Below are 12,104 nucleotides of genomic sequence, written 5' to 3' on the forward strand. Positions count from 1 at the left end.
GCGCTTTAATGATGGAATGTGATGTACCTGGATGACATTCGGATGATTATGTTCCACACAGCTGGCATGGCTCAGCTCAAGGTTGACTGGCACACTCCTGACCGATCAGCTAGCTCCTGCTGGAATGCCCCTGTTGCCGGGAAACCCAGCATTGGCAGCACCTATGTGGCAGGGACAACCCCTGGCTCCTCGCCGTATTGCGCTCTGGGCTGGCCGCAGTTCTGTGCACAACTCCAGTAACAGTGGCCTTAAGCCCTTTCACACCAGGCCTGCTTCAAGTTGCATATGCTGCATATCTAATAACGCAGGAATGTCTCTGTCAGTTACGCACAGCAGGGGGAAGAGCAGACTGGAGAGCAGACTGCCTGGACATGCAGATGGAGTTGATACATTGGAAAAAGTCAGAATACATTATTTCCATGAGTTAATGATCATTATTACTGATTTCTCTTATCTGATTTCTTTTCTGGTTTATCGTTTTTCCTGTCCCGTGCTGCAGGTGTGCGTTCTGATTTGTGTTAAAGCTACCGTAGAGCTGCAGGCGGCATTCATGTGCATGCGGCCTCGAACTGTCCATGAGTAGATTGTTGTGTGGGCCGCCAGAAGAGGAGGTACTGCTGGCCCACCACCAGAGGGCGCCCTGCCTGAAGTGCGGGCTTCAGGCACTAGAGGGTGCTGCCGCCTCACAGGAACAGCCGAGGTGACAGCTGTCACTCATCAACTGTGACAGCTGTCACCGATCATCTGCACTTCATCCCAGATAAAAGCAGGATGACACCTCCACCACGTCGCCGAGATATCGTTCTTCTAAGGAGGTAATATTCTCTGCCGTACTAAAGGAATTATAACTTACGTGTGCTCTGTTACCAGCCGTTGTCCTGTGGTGCCTTGTCAGCTGATTGGGGGTTTGTGAGAGTGCCGACGTCTTCGCCTCTCACTCTTTCCAGATAAGTGCTTAAACAGGAGCTGCACGAGTGTGTGATTTGAGGTGGAGGTGGAATTCCCACCGTTGTTGTTACTGGGTGTACACACACCCACACTTGACTGTCTTTGCTCTTCGCCAGCAGTACCAGATCCGACACGCGGAGACGGTGGCCACCTGAGGGACTCGGGACCTGGCGGCTCCAGTATCCTTTGGGTTCGGTGGCAGAGGAAATCGTGTGGTTCTGGTTCTTCTCTAGACGGACGTCTCCTATCGTCGAGCCTGCCCACACAACACCTTTATCCATTGACTTTGTATCATTCTATAATCTGCTGTGTATGGTTGTGGCATTCACAACAGTAAAGTGTTCAAATTTGACTCCTTCTATTGTCCGTTCATTTGTGCTCCTTGTTGTGGGTCCGTGTCACTACACTTTCACAACATAGATGTGAAGATGTCCTCCGTAAGGAGTATACTGGATGTGGACATGTCCTGTCGCTGGCGATCGTGAGAGAACTTGAGGAGGTGAGCAAGAGGAGCTGCGGCCAGGCTGTAATGAGCATTTTTTTTCCTTTAATTGTTCACATGTGATCTTTGAGCAGTGTATGCATTGTGTATGCGGCAACAATCCTGCATGATTTATAGCTCGGCAACAACGGAGCACAGCAGGAATCATAAATTTGTGTCGGGCAGCGTTATATTGTGTGGGTGTGGCATCCAGTCACGTTAAGTACCATTACATTGCCTCACCTTGTGTGTAAACTAGTTCCTTTCTGCATCCAGTGCTCGACACCGAAAATCCACAAAAATTAAACATTTAATTAAATTTTTGGCGTCCGTTTCGCATCGCTCTTTGTGTCCCTCACGGTATTGTGGCCTTAGGTTGCATCAACTTGCCGTTGTCATGACACCACATGACACAACTCGAAGCAGGCCTGGTGTGAAAGGGGCTTTAGTAATAAAAATCAGCTCATGAGCCAATTATCATCATTTGCAAGTAAATCCTTGTGTTCCCTGAATACACGCTCACATAGTATTGCACCAGTTGCAAGGTCCTCCAACAACGCTAATGCAGCCATTGTTAAAACCATTTTCCTCATCACTTTAAACGTGCTTTTATATCCAACCATATAACTGGAAACACATGGGTGTATTAATTGCTCATCATTGTGTCTCTGGTGTGCAGATCACTCTGATGACTTCTTGTTTTTACATTATTAACTGTTTCCCAGCATCACCTGTACGTGTCACCAGTGGAACAATATCTGCAGAAAAGTCCGTGCGCCAGCCAGATTTTTTGTATGATGCACCGCACACTTCCACGGTCATTTCGCTTTTGATACATCTTAACATTAGAGTGGAGAAGGATGTACGCCATGTTTTTGTGCATACACAGCCTTTATACACAAGGCCCCTGATCTCCAAATACATATGGACATAACCACATGTTGAATATCACTGAGTGCATGAATGTGTGAGTGAGTGAGTGAAAGCAAAAGAGAGACAGAGACAAGGACAAACGCAGACAGGTGTTGTCAGAGTGACAAATTATAAGTGCTTTTGTGTACACTGAATATTTGCATAGTAAAGGTAGCTTGCAAACATTTCAGCCGTGCCTGTGCATGTGTTTATTAGTATGTATATGTGTAGGCGCTGATAACCTTGTAGCGTAGGATGCTAATCTGCACTCAGTTGTGGGACAGAGTAATTTAAGATGAACTTCACAGAACTTCAAATGTCTACTCTGTATCTGATTGAAAGTAAAGCACTTTCTCTATCAGAGTTTGACTGGACGTGCGCACGTTTTGCAGTATGTGTGCAAGCGTGTGAGCAATTAATCACTTGGACAGTGCTCTGCTTCAACTTCAACTCAAACAAGTGCCAGAGAGGAACACAGACTTCACATCGGAAAAATATGCCGTTATTTTTGGCAGTTTATGGATTTATGTACATTTCCTCAAAATGAATGAGGAGACGTTATATAGATAGCTACAGATAATCAAAATTTCAAGGCGTATTGTTTTAAAAGAAACCCTCTGTGATTAAGTAGGTCTGTCTGAGACATAAATAGGCCTTCTCTGTGTGAAACGCTTTTGATTGATGAAGGTTTTCACTGAGCCAGTTGGCCAGTAGTTTGGTAAATGTGGGCTAAGCTTAAGGGCTACACTAAGTGGTTTTGTGGGCTCATGCTCCATTTAGTTTTCTCATGTCTTGAGGCAGGTTTGCCATGCTTTTAATGTTCATCTTCATAACACCTCAGTAATTACATCCCACATGCTCAGAGATGTAAAGTGTTTGTTCTTTCTGTCAGAGTGCTTCCTGTGTACATCCATCCCAAGCTGAAGAGTCAACACAACAGATGTGTTGTGATGAATGGGTTTGAGACACACAAAAAACTCAAGACGTTGCTACAATCACTGGCTGTCTTAAAGGTACAATCTGTAGGATTTAGTGTCACCTAGTGGTGAGGGTGCAGATTGCATTATGCTGGTCTCAATCAAAATTTTGTTTCCCTTTACGGTTTCCCTTCTTTAGCAATGGGATTTCATCCTTCCCTACCTTTTCTGTGATAAGCAATATGTATGATCACCCATCCATGTCTGTCTTAAAGCTACAGTATGTAAGATTTAGTGTCCTCTAGTGGTGAGGCTAAACACTACATTATGTCATTGATGGTCAAAATTTTGTTTCTTTTCACATTTTCCCTTCTTTAGCAATGGGAATTCATCCTCCCCTACCTTTTCCTGTGATAAGCCTTAAATCAGAAGTGCCTGACTCCGTGGTATAACTCACAAACTCGCAGCTTAAAGCAGATAACCCGTAAGTTGGAGAGGAAATGGCGTCTCACTAATTTAGAAGATCTTCACTTAGCCTGGAAAAAGAGTCTGTTGCTCTATAAAAAAGCCCTCCGTAAAGCTAGGACATCTTACTATTCATCACTAATTGAAGAAAATAAGAACAACCCCAGGTTTCTTTTCAGCACTGTAGCCAGGCTGACAAAGAGTCAGAGCTCTATTGAGCCGAGTATTCCTTTAACTTTAACTAGTAATGACTTCATGACTTTCTTTGCTAATAAAATTTTAACTATTAGAGAAAAAATCACTCATAACCATCCCAAAGACGTATTGTTATCTTTGGCTGCTTTCAGTGACGCCGGTATTTGGTTAGACTCTTTCTCTCCGATTGTTCTGTCTGAGTTATTTTCATTAGTTACTTCCTCCAAACCATCAACATGTCTATTAGACCCCATTCCTACCAGGCTGCTCAAGGAAGCCCTACCATTAATTAATGCTTTGATCTTAAATATGATCAATCTATCTTTATTAGTTGGCTATGTACCACAGGCTTTTAAGGTGGCAGTAATTAAACCATTACTTAAAAAGCCATCACTTGACCCAGCTATCTTAGCTAATTATAGGCCAATCTCCAACCTTCCTTTTCTCTCAAAAATTCTTGAAAGGGTAGTTGTAAAACAGCTAACTGATCATCTGCAGAGGAATGGTCTATTTGACGAGTTTCAGTCAGGTTTTAGAATTCATCATAGTACAGAAACAGCATTATTGAAGGTTACAAATGATCTTCTTATGGCCTCAGACAGTGGACTCATTTCTGTGCTTGTTCTGTTAGACCTCAGTTCTGCTTTTGATACTGTTGACCATAAAATTTTATTACAGAGATTAGAGCATGCCATAGGTATTAAAGGCACTGAGTTGCGTTGGTTTGAATCATATTTATCTAATAGATTACAATTTGTTCATGTAAATGGGGAATCTTCTTCACAGACTAAGGTTAATTATGGGGTTCCACAAGGTTCTGTGCTAAGACCAATTTTATTCACTTTATACATGTTTCCCTTAGGCAGTATTATTAGACGGCATTGCTTAAATTTTCATTGTTACGCAGATGATACTCAGCTTTATCTATCCATGAAGCCAGAGGACACACACCAATTAGCTAAACTGCAGGATTGTCTTACAGACATAAAGACATGGATGACCTCTAATTTCCTGCTTTTAAACTCAGATAAAACTGAAGTTATTGTACTTGGCCCCACAAATCTTAGAAACATGGTGTCTAACCAGATCCTTACTCTGGATGGCATTACCCTGACCTCTAGTAATACTGTGAGAAATCTTGGAGTCATTTTTGATCTGGATATGTCATTCAATGCGCATATTAAACAAATATGTAGGACTGCTTTTTTGCATTTGCGCAATATCTCTAAAATTAGAAAGGTCTTGTCTCAGAGTAATGCTGAAAAACTAATTCATGCATTTATTTCCTCTAGGCTGGACTACTGTAATTCATTATTATCAGGTTGTCCTAAAAGTTCTCTGAAAAGCCTTCAGTTAATTCAAAATGCTGCAGCTAGAGTACTGACAGGGACTAGAAGGAGAGAGCATATCTCACCCATATTGGCCTCTCTTCATTGGCTTCCTGTTAATTCTAGAATAGAATTTAAAATTCTTCTTCTTACTTATAAGGTTTTGAATAATCAGGTCCCATCTTATCTTAGGGACCTCATAGTACTATATCACCCCAATAGAGCGCCTCGCTGTCAGACTGCAGGCTTACTTGTAGTTCCTAGGGTTTGTAAGAGTAGAATGGGAGGCAAAGCCTTCAGCTTTCAGGCTCCTCTCCTGTGGAACCAGCTCCCAATTCAGATCAGGGAGACAGACACCCTCTCTACTTTTAGAATTAGGCTTAAAACTTTCCTTTTTGCTAAAGCTTATAGTTAGGGCTGGATCAGGTGACCCTGAACCATCCCTTAGTTATGCTGCTATAGACTTAGACTGCTGGGGGGTTCCCATGATACACTGAGTGTTCCTTTCTCTTTTTGCTCTGTATGCACCACTCTGCATTTAATCATTAGTGACTGATCTCTGCTCCCCTCCACAGCATGTCTTTTTCCTGGTTCTCTTCCCTCAGCCCCAACCAGTCCCAGCAGAAGACTGCCCCTCCCTGAGCCTGGTTCTGCTGGAGGTTTCTTCCTGTTAAAAGGGAGTTTTTCCTTCCCACTGTTGCCAAGTGCTTGCTCACAGGGGGTCGTTTTGACCGTTGGGGTTTTTCCATAATTATTGTATGGCCTTGCCTTACAATATAAAGCACCTTGGGGCAACTGTTTGTTGTGATTTGGCGCTATATAAATAAAATTGATTTGATTTAATTTGATTTGATAAGCAATATGTATTATCTTCCATTTCATAAAATGAGCATTTAAAACTTGTTTATTTGCACTAGCAACCAGGAAACAGCATACACACACACACACACACACACACACATTTATATATATATATATATATATATATATATACAGTGAGGAAAATAAGTATTTGAACACCCTGCGCTTTTGCAAGTTGTCCCACTTAGAAATCATGGAGGGGTCTGAAATTTTCATCTTAGGTGCATGTCCGCTGTGAGAGACATAATCTAAAAAAAAAAAAAAAAAAAAATCCGGAAATCACAATGTATGATTTTTTTTATAATTTATTTGTATGTTACTGCTGCAAATAAGTATTTGAACACCTGTGAAAATCAATGTTAATATTTGGTACAGTAGCCTTTGTTTGCAATTACAGAGGTCAAACATTTCCTGCAGTTTTTCACCAGATTTTCACACACTGCAGCAGGAATTTTGGTCCACTCCTCCATACAGATCTTCTCAAAATCTTTCAGGTTTCGAGTTTCAGCTCCCTCCAAAGATTTTCTATTGAGTTCAGGTCTGGAGACTGGCCAGGCCACTCCAGGATCTTGAAATGGTTCTTACGGAGCCCCTCCTTAGTTGCCCTGGCTGTATGTTTGGGGTCATTGTCATGCTGGAAGACCCAGCCATGACCCATCTTCAATGCTCTTACTGAGGGAAGGAGGTTGTTTGCCAAAATCTCGTAATACATGACCCCATCCATCCTCCCTTCAATACGGTGCAGTCGTCCTGTCCCCTTTGCAGAAGATCACCCCCAGAATATGATGTTTCCACCCCCATGCTTCACGGTTGGGATGGTTTTCTTGGGGTTGTTCTCATCCTCTAAACAAGGTAAGTGGAGTTGATTCCAAAAAGCTCTATTCTGGTCTCATCTGACCACATGACCTTCTCCCATGCCTCCTCTGGATCATCCAAATGGTCACTAGTGAACTTCAAATGGGCCTGGACATGTGCTGGCTTGAGCAGGGAGACCTTGCTGCTCTGCAGGATTTTAAACCATGACAGCATCATGTGTTACTAATGTAATCTTTGTGACTGTGGTCCCAGCTCTCTTCAGGTCATTGACCAGGTCCTCCTGTGTAGTTCTGAGCTTTCTCAGAATCATCTTTACCCCACAAAATGAGATCTTGCATGGAATCCCAGACCGAGGGAGATTGACAGCCATCTTGCGTTTCTTCCACTTTCTAATAAATAATCATAACAGTTGTTGTCTTCTACCAAGCTGATTGCCTGTTGTCCTGTAGTCCATCCCAGTCTTGTGCAGGTCTACAGATTTGTCCCTGGTGTCCTTAGACAGCTCTTTGGTCTTGGCTATGGTGGACAGGTTGGAGTGTGATTGATTGAGTGTGTGAACAGGTGTCTTTTATACAGGTAACAAGTTCAAACAGGTGCAATTAATACAGGTAAAGAGTGCAGAATAAGAGGGCTTCTTAAAGAAAAATTAACAGAATAATGATTATTCTTCTCTACAAGAGTCAAGACAGAAGTCAGACCATCAGAGCAAGAATTTTAGCTGAGGAAGTTTCTGAGATTTGTAGCGAAACGTTCTCACGTCAAGCAACCCAGTCCAGTCGAAGATTCAAGCTTCTCTACTATGGAAACCACCTGGACAACTGAGAGCCTACACAGAAACATTGTGACCAACTGTGGGCATGAGGCCCTGGCACTGGTACATAAGCTGGAAAAGACTGCTAAAAAGATAGCTAACTTTAGAAACCACTTTAACCTGAGATGCAAACAAAACAATGTTATTCCCAAATGCATGAAGCAAAAGGCACTAGAAGCAGGTCACACAGCAGAAAAGATCCAGCACAGTTACCTTAGGAGGATTTTGGGTCTTAGAATTAGAAGGCTTCATTTTAAAATATTAGACTTCCAAAATAATCTTGATAGTCTGCACAAAATGTTAGAAACCTTCGTGGGGGAAGAGGCTCATAATAAGATCACAAAGTTCCTAGTTAAAATTCAAATGGCTGAGCATTTAAAAAAGTAAGGAGCGGCAAATCAGGAAGTTTCACAACCTTTTAGTGCAGAAAAGGCGTACTTTCAGTGGGAGTATTTTTAAAGATACACCCAGACAAATTAGTGACAACAGGGAAAATTGGGTAAAGAATCTCTCTAACAGGGTTCTTACACAGACAGAAAAGGATGTGCTCGCTAAAGGACTAAATTTTTCAGTGACCCCTAAACATATACCGACAGTAGATTACACCACTGCAGTAGAGTCAGCCATTAAACATAATAGTCTGTCAGAGTCAGAAGCTGGGGACCTCCGACTAAGAGTCACAGCAGTGCTGAACAGTGCTAAGCCACCTCCGTCCAACATCACAGGAAAAGAACGGAAAGCTTTGTCAGCACTGAAAAAGGACCAAAGCATCCTTATCCTGCCAGCGGATAAAGGCAGATGCATGGTGGTCCTGAAGACATCGGACTACGAGGCCAAGATCAACAACTTGCTCAGTGACTCCAATACATACGAACATCTGAAGAGAGACCCCACGAGCGGCTATAAGAAGAAAATCATTAACTACCTCCAAAATCTGGAGAAAGAGGGACTCATCGACAGGCAGGCATACTACAGCCTGTACCCTGGGGACGCCACTCCATGCATCTATGGACTGTCCAAAATCCACAAACAGGACATGCCACTCAGGCCTATTGTTTGTAGCACAGATTCCATCACGTACAATTTGGCCAAACACCTTAAGTGGATTTTGGCTCCTCTAGTGGGTAACTCAGAACACCATGTGGAGAACACACAAGATTTTGTGAACAAGATCAAGGACCTGCAGCTGGAGGCAGATGAAACAATCGTGTCATTTGTTGTGACTTCGTTGTTCACCTGCATCCCCACCGCTGAGGCCGTCTCAGCTGTGAGGCAGAGACTGCTGGAGGATGTGTCTCTACTTGAAAGGACCAAACTCACACCAGACCACATCTGCCAACTCTTGGAGATCTGTCTTAACACCACGTATTTCCTGTTTAGGGGGAATTACTACAGGCAGATTCATGGTTATGCGATGGGGTCTCCGGTATCCCCCATTGTGGCCAATCTGTACATGGAGCGAGTGGAGAAGACAGCCTTGACGTCTTTCACGGGCATCTCTCCCAGTCACTGGTTCAGATATGTTGATGACACATGGGTTAAAATCAAGCAACAGGAAGTTGAGGACTTTCACAACACATCAACTCGGTGGACGCCAATATCAAGTTCACACATGAGGATGCCAGAAACAACCATTTAGCCTTCTTGGACTGTGATGTTACGATTGGAGAGAACAGGCAGCTCCAGACAGGGGTTTACAGAAAACCAACTCACACTGACCAATATCTGCTCTTTGCCTCAAACCACCCCTTTGAGCACAAGCTCGGGGTGATCAGGACGCTTCAACACAGAGCCCTACAGGTGCCCACAACTGCAGAGGGAAGGGCTAAAGAACAACAACTTGTCCGGAAAGCCCTCACAGTATGTGGGTACCCACGATGGTCCCTGGACAAAGTGCAGAAGTCCCAGAGAACAAAGAGACCAGATAGACAGGAGATGGAGAGAAGAAGAAGAGGAGTCTCCCTTATTTAGCAGGAGTAGGGGAAAAACTACAAAGGATCTTCAGACAGCACAAAATCCCAGTTTACTTTAAACCGGTTAACACCTTGAGACAGAAATTAGTTCACCCTAAGGACAGGATCCCTAGTTACAAACAGAGCAATGTAGTGTATTCTATCAGATGTCAGGAAAACTGTAACAAACACTACATAGGTGAGACTAAGCAACCTTTACACAAAAGGCTATACCAGCACCGCAGAGAGGGTGTCAGTGGACCTCAGTCTGCAGTTCATCTCCACCTTAAAGACACTAACCACACGTTTGAGGACAAGGAAGTTAAAATATTAGCCAGAGAGAAGAAATGGTTTGAGAGAGGGGTCAAGGAGGCATTCTTTGTGAAACATTTGAAACCCAGCCTTAACCGGGGAGGGGGGTCTGAGACACGCTTTGTCCCCTGTTTACAATGGGGTACTCAGGTCAAAGGAGTTTCAGTCTTTTGTTCATGGTAAAGTGTCATTCACGTCATCAGCAGAGTCGTCAAGGGAGCCATCAGGAGAGGCTTCCGTCCCATCATTAGGAGGGACAGCTGCCCTGTCATTAGGAGGGTGCTAACTAGAGCACAATAGGTGCTAATTAGAGCTATTGTTTAATCACTAGCCTATAGCAGTCTGCCTCTTGGTAGGAGGGGTCTGTTTAGGTTTAAAACTCCAGCTTTTGTGACTTCTTGATTATTCTTCTCTACAAGAGTCAAGACAGAAGTCAGACCACCAGAGCAAGAATTTTAGCTGAGGAAGCTTCTGAGATCTGAAGCGAAACGTCCTCGCATCAAGCAACCCAGTCCAGTCGAAGATTCAAGCTTCTCTACTATGGAAACCACCTGGACAACTGAGAGCCTACACAGAAACAAAGCCCTACATTCTACACACTGTAGCTTTAAATGTTATTAAAATTTTAAAAGTTTTGAAGAGAGTCCACAACTTAGAATATAAAACCAGCAGGTTGTATGTCAGTTTCTACTGAATGACTGATACTTTTAAACTAGAGCACTGTGCTCGTAGAGTGCAAACCTCCGCCAATAGCAGTTTTCAATTCCACAAATTTTTACTTTGGAAAAACATTTTCAAGGTCAAAGTCTTGTTAGAAGGGGCTTTTCATAAGCTGAAATGTCAGGAGTATGTATTTAGTTCATGCAACTGAATCAAAGTTTTTTTGTGGTGTTGTCAGGGTTTCTTTTTTCAACTTTTTCGGTTTCTGAATTCTTTTTCAGATAATTTTCACAGAACATTGATTATCTCTGCTATGCACAATTTGTCATTGCTTTATGGCACTTGGTTTCTGACTGATAACAAGTCAGAATCAGATCTAGCTCAAATTTTGTCAGGTGATAGTGAGTGCCAGTCTGCACCTCTCTTTCAAATATGAGAGTGATTGGGGCACGTTTGTGTGAGATATAATGTTAAATATACATTAAATGGGGTTTTCAATGTAAAATCTAAATGGCCACAAAATCTGTAATCTGAATCAGGTCCGGATCAAACTTTTCTCAGTCGATAAAGGATACCATCCTACATAATGCTCTCAAATATGAAAGAAATTTGATCTTTTTAAGAGTTATAAATTTTTGAAAATCCATTCAATGTTAAAGATAGAGATTTTTCCAATATTCCAACATTTTTCGTGACTTTGACCTTTGACCTATGACCTTGAAAACTGAATCAGTTCCTGTCTATCAGGATATGAATTTTCAGTAAAAAAAAAAAATCATAATGATATATGAAAAATTGCTGACACAGTAGGCAGATCAACTCAGCTACTGTATGGAAATACTCAAAAAGGAATTTTCATCACTTGGTGTTGACTGCAAGGTAAGGGTCACATCAGATCATGTAACAGAAAATCATTTGGAAATAGTTGGCTGCAGCCAGAAAAAGAAGACGGCACATTTTCTGAAGTGGTCTAGCAGGTTTATCGACCGAACTGAATTTTTAATAATGGAAAACATTCAGGGTGCATGCTGAATTTTCTTGTTATCTAATTTTAGCAATTACAGAGTAGAGTTTCATTGATACTCTGTAAAAGAAAAATAAATTCTTTTCAGTGGGAATATATGGGGTGAACATGTGCTGCAGTTACAGGCACTGAAACAGGTACTTTCATTAAAAAGTCATCAAAGTATCACTGCTTCAAAAAATCACAGGAGCCATCAGGCCTTACGTCATTTCCGCTTTGACGTCACCAGCTTGCAGGGCTGTTCCACGGAGTGCCGTTCCTTCCCGTTGAATCCAGAATAGCAAATTGTGACACATTTTGAAGCATCATAGTAACATCTCGATTCAGCTTTGTCAATCTTGAACAAACTTAGTATATGTAGTGATTACAGCCATCACTGGCAACAGATTTGAAATTGGTATCCAATTTCATCCCGATTCTCG

The 12,104-nt window shown here is 42.4% G+C and overlaps 1 protein-coding gene and 1 long non-coding RNA gene across 2 annotated transcripts in view; one reads left to right on the plus strand and one right to left on the minus strand.

Moving 5' to 3' along the window:
* lsamp (limbic system associated membrane protein) overlaps positions 1-12,104 on the minus strand; it is an 888,177-nt gene that overhangs the window by 387,229 nt on the left and 488,844 nt on the right.
* Positions 358-7,411, plus strand: LOC117508247. The gene is made up of 3 exons (XR_004560028.1): positions 358-485; positions 2,215-2,221; positions 7,401-7,411. It is a non-coding gene; the product is annotated as an uncharacterized LOC117508247 (long non-coding RNA).

The sequence above is a fragment of the Thalassophryne amazonica genome, chromosome 4 (assembly GCF_902500255.1).
Source record: "Thalassophryne amazonica chromosome 4, fThaAma1.1, whole genome shotgun sequence".
NCBI lineage: Eukaryota > Metazoa > Chordata > Actinopteri > Batrachoidiformes > Batrachoididae > Thalassophryne > Thalassophryne amazonica.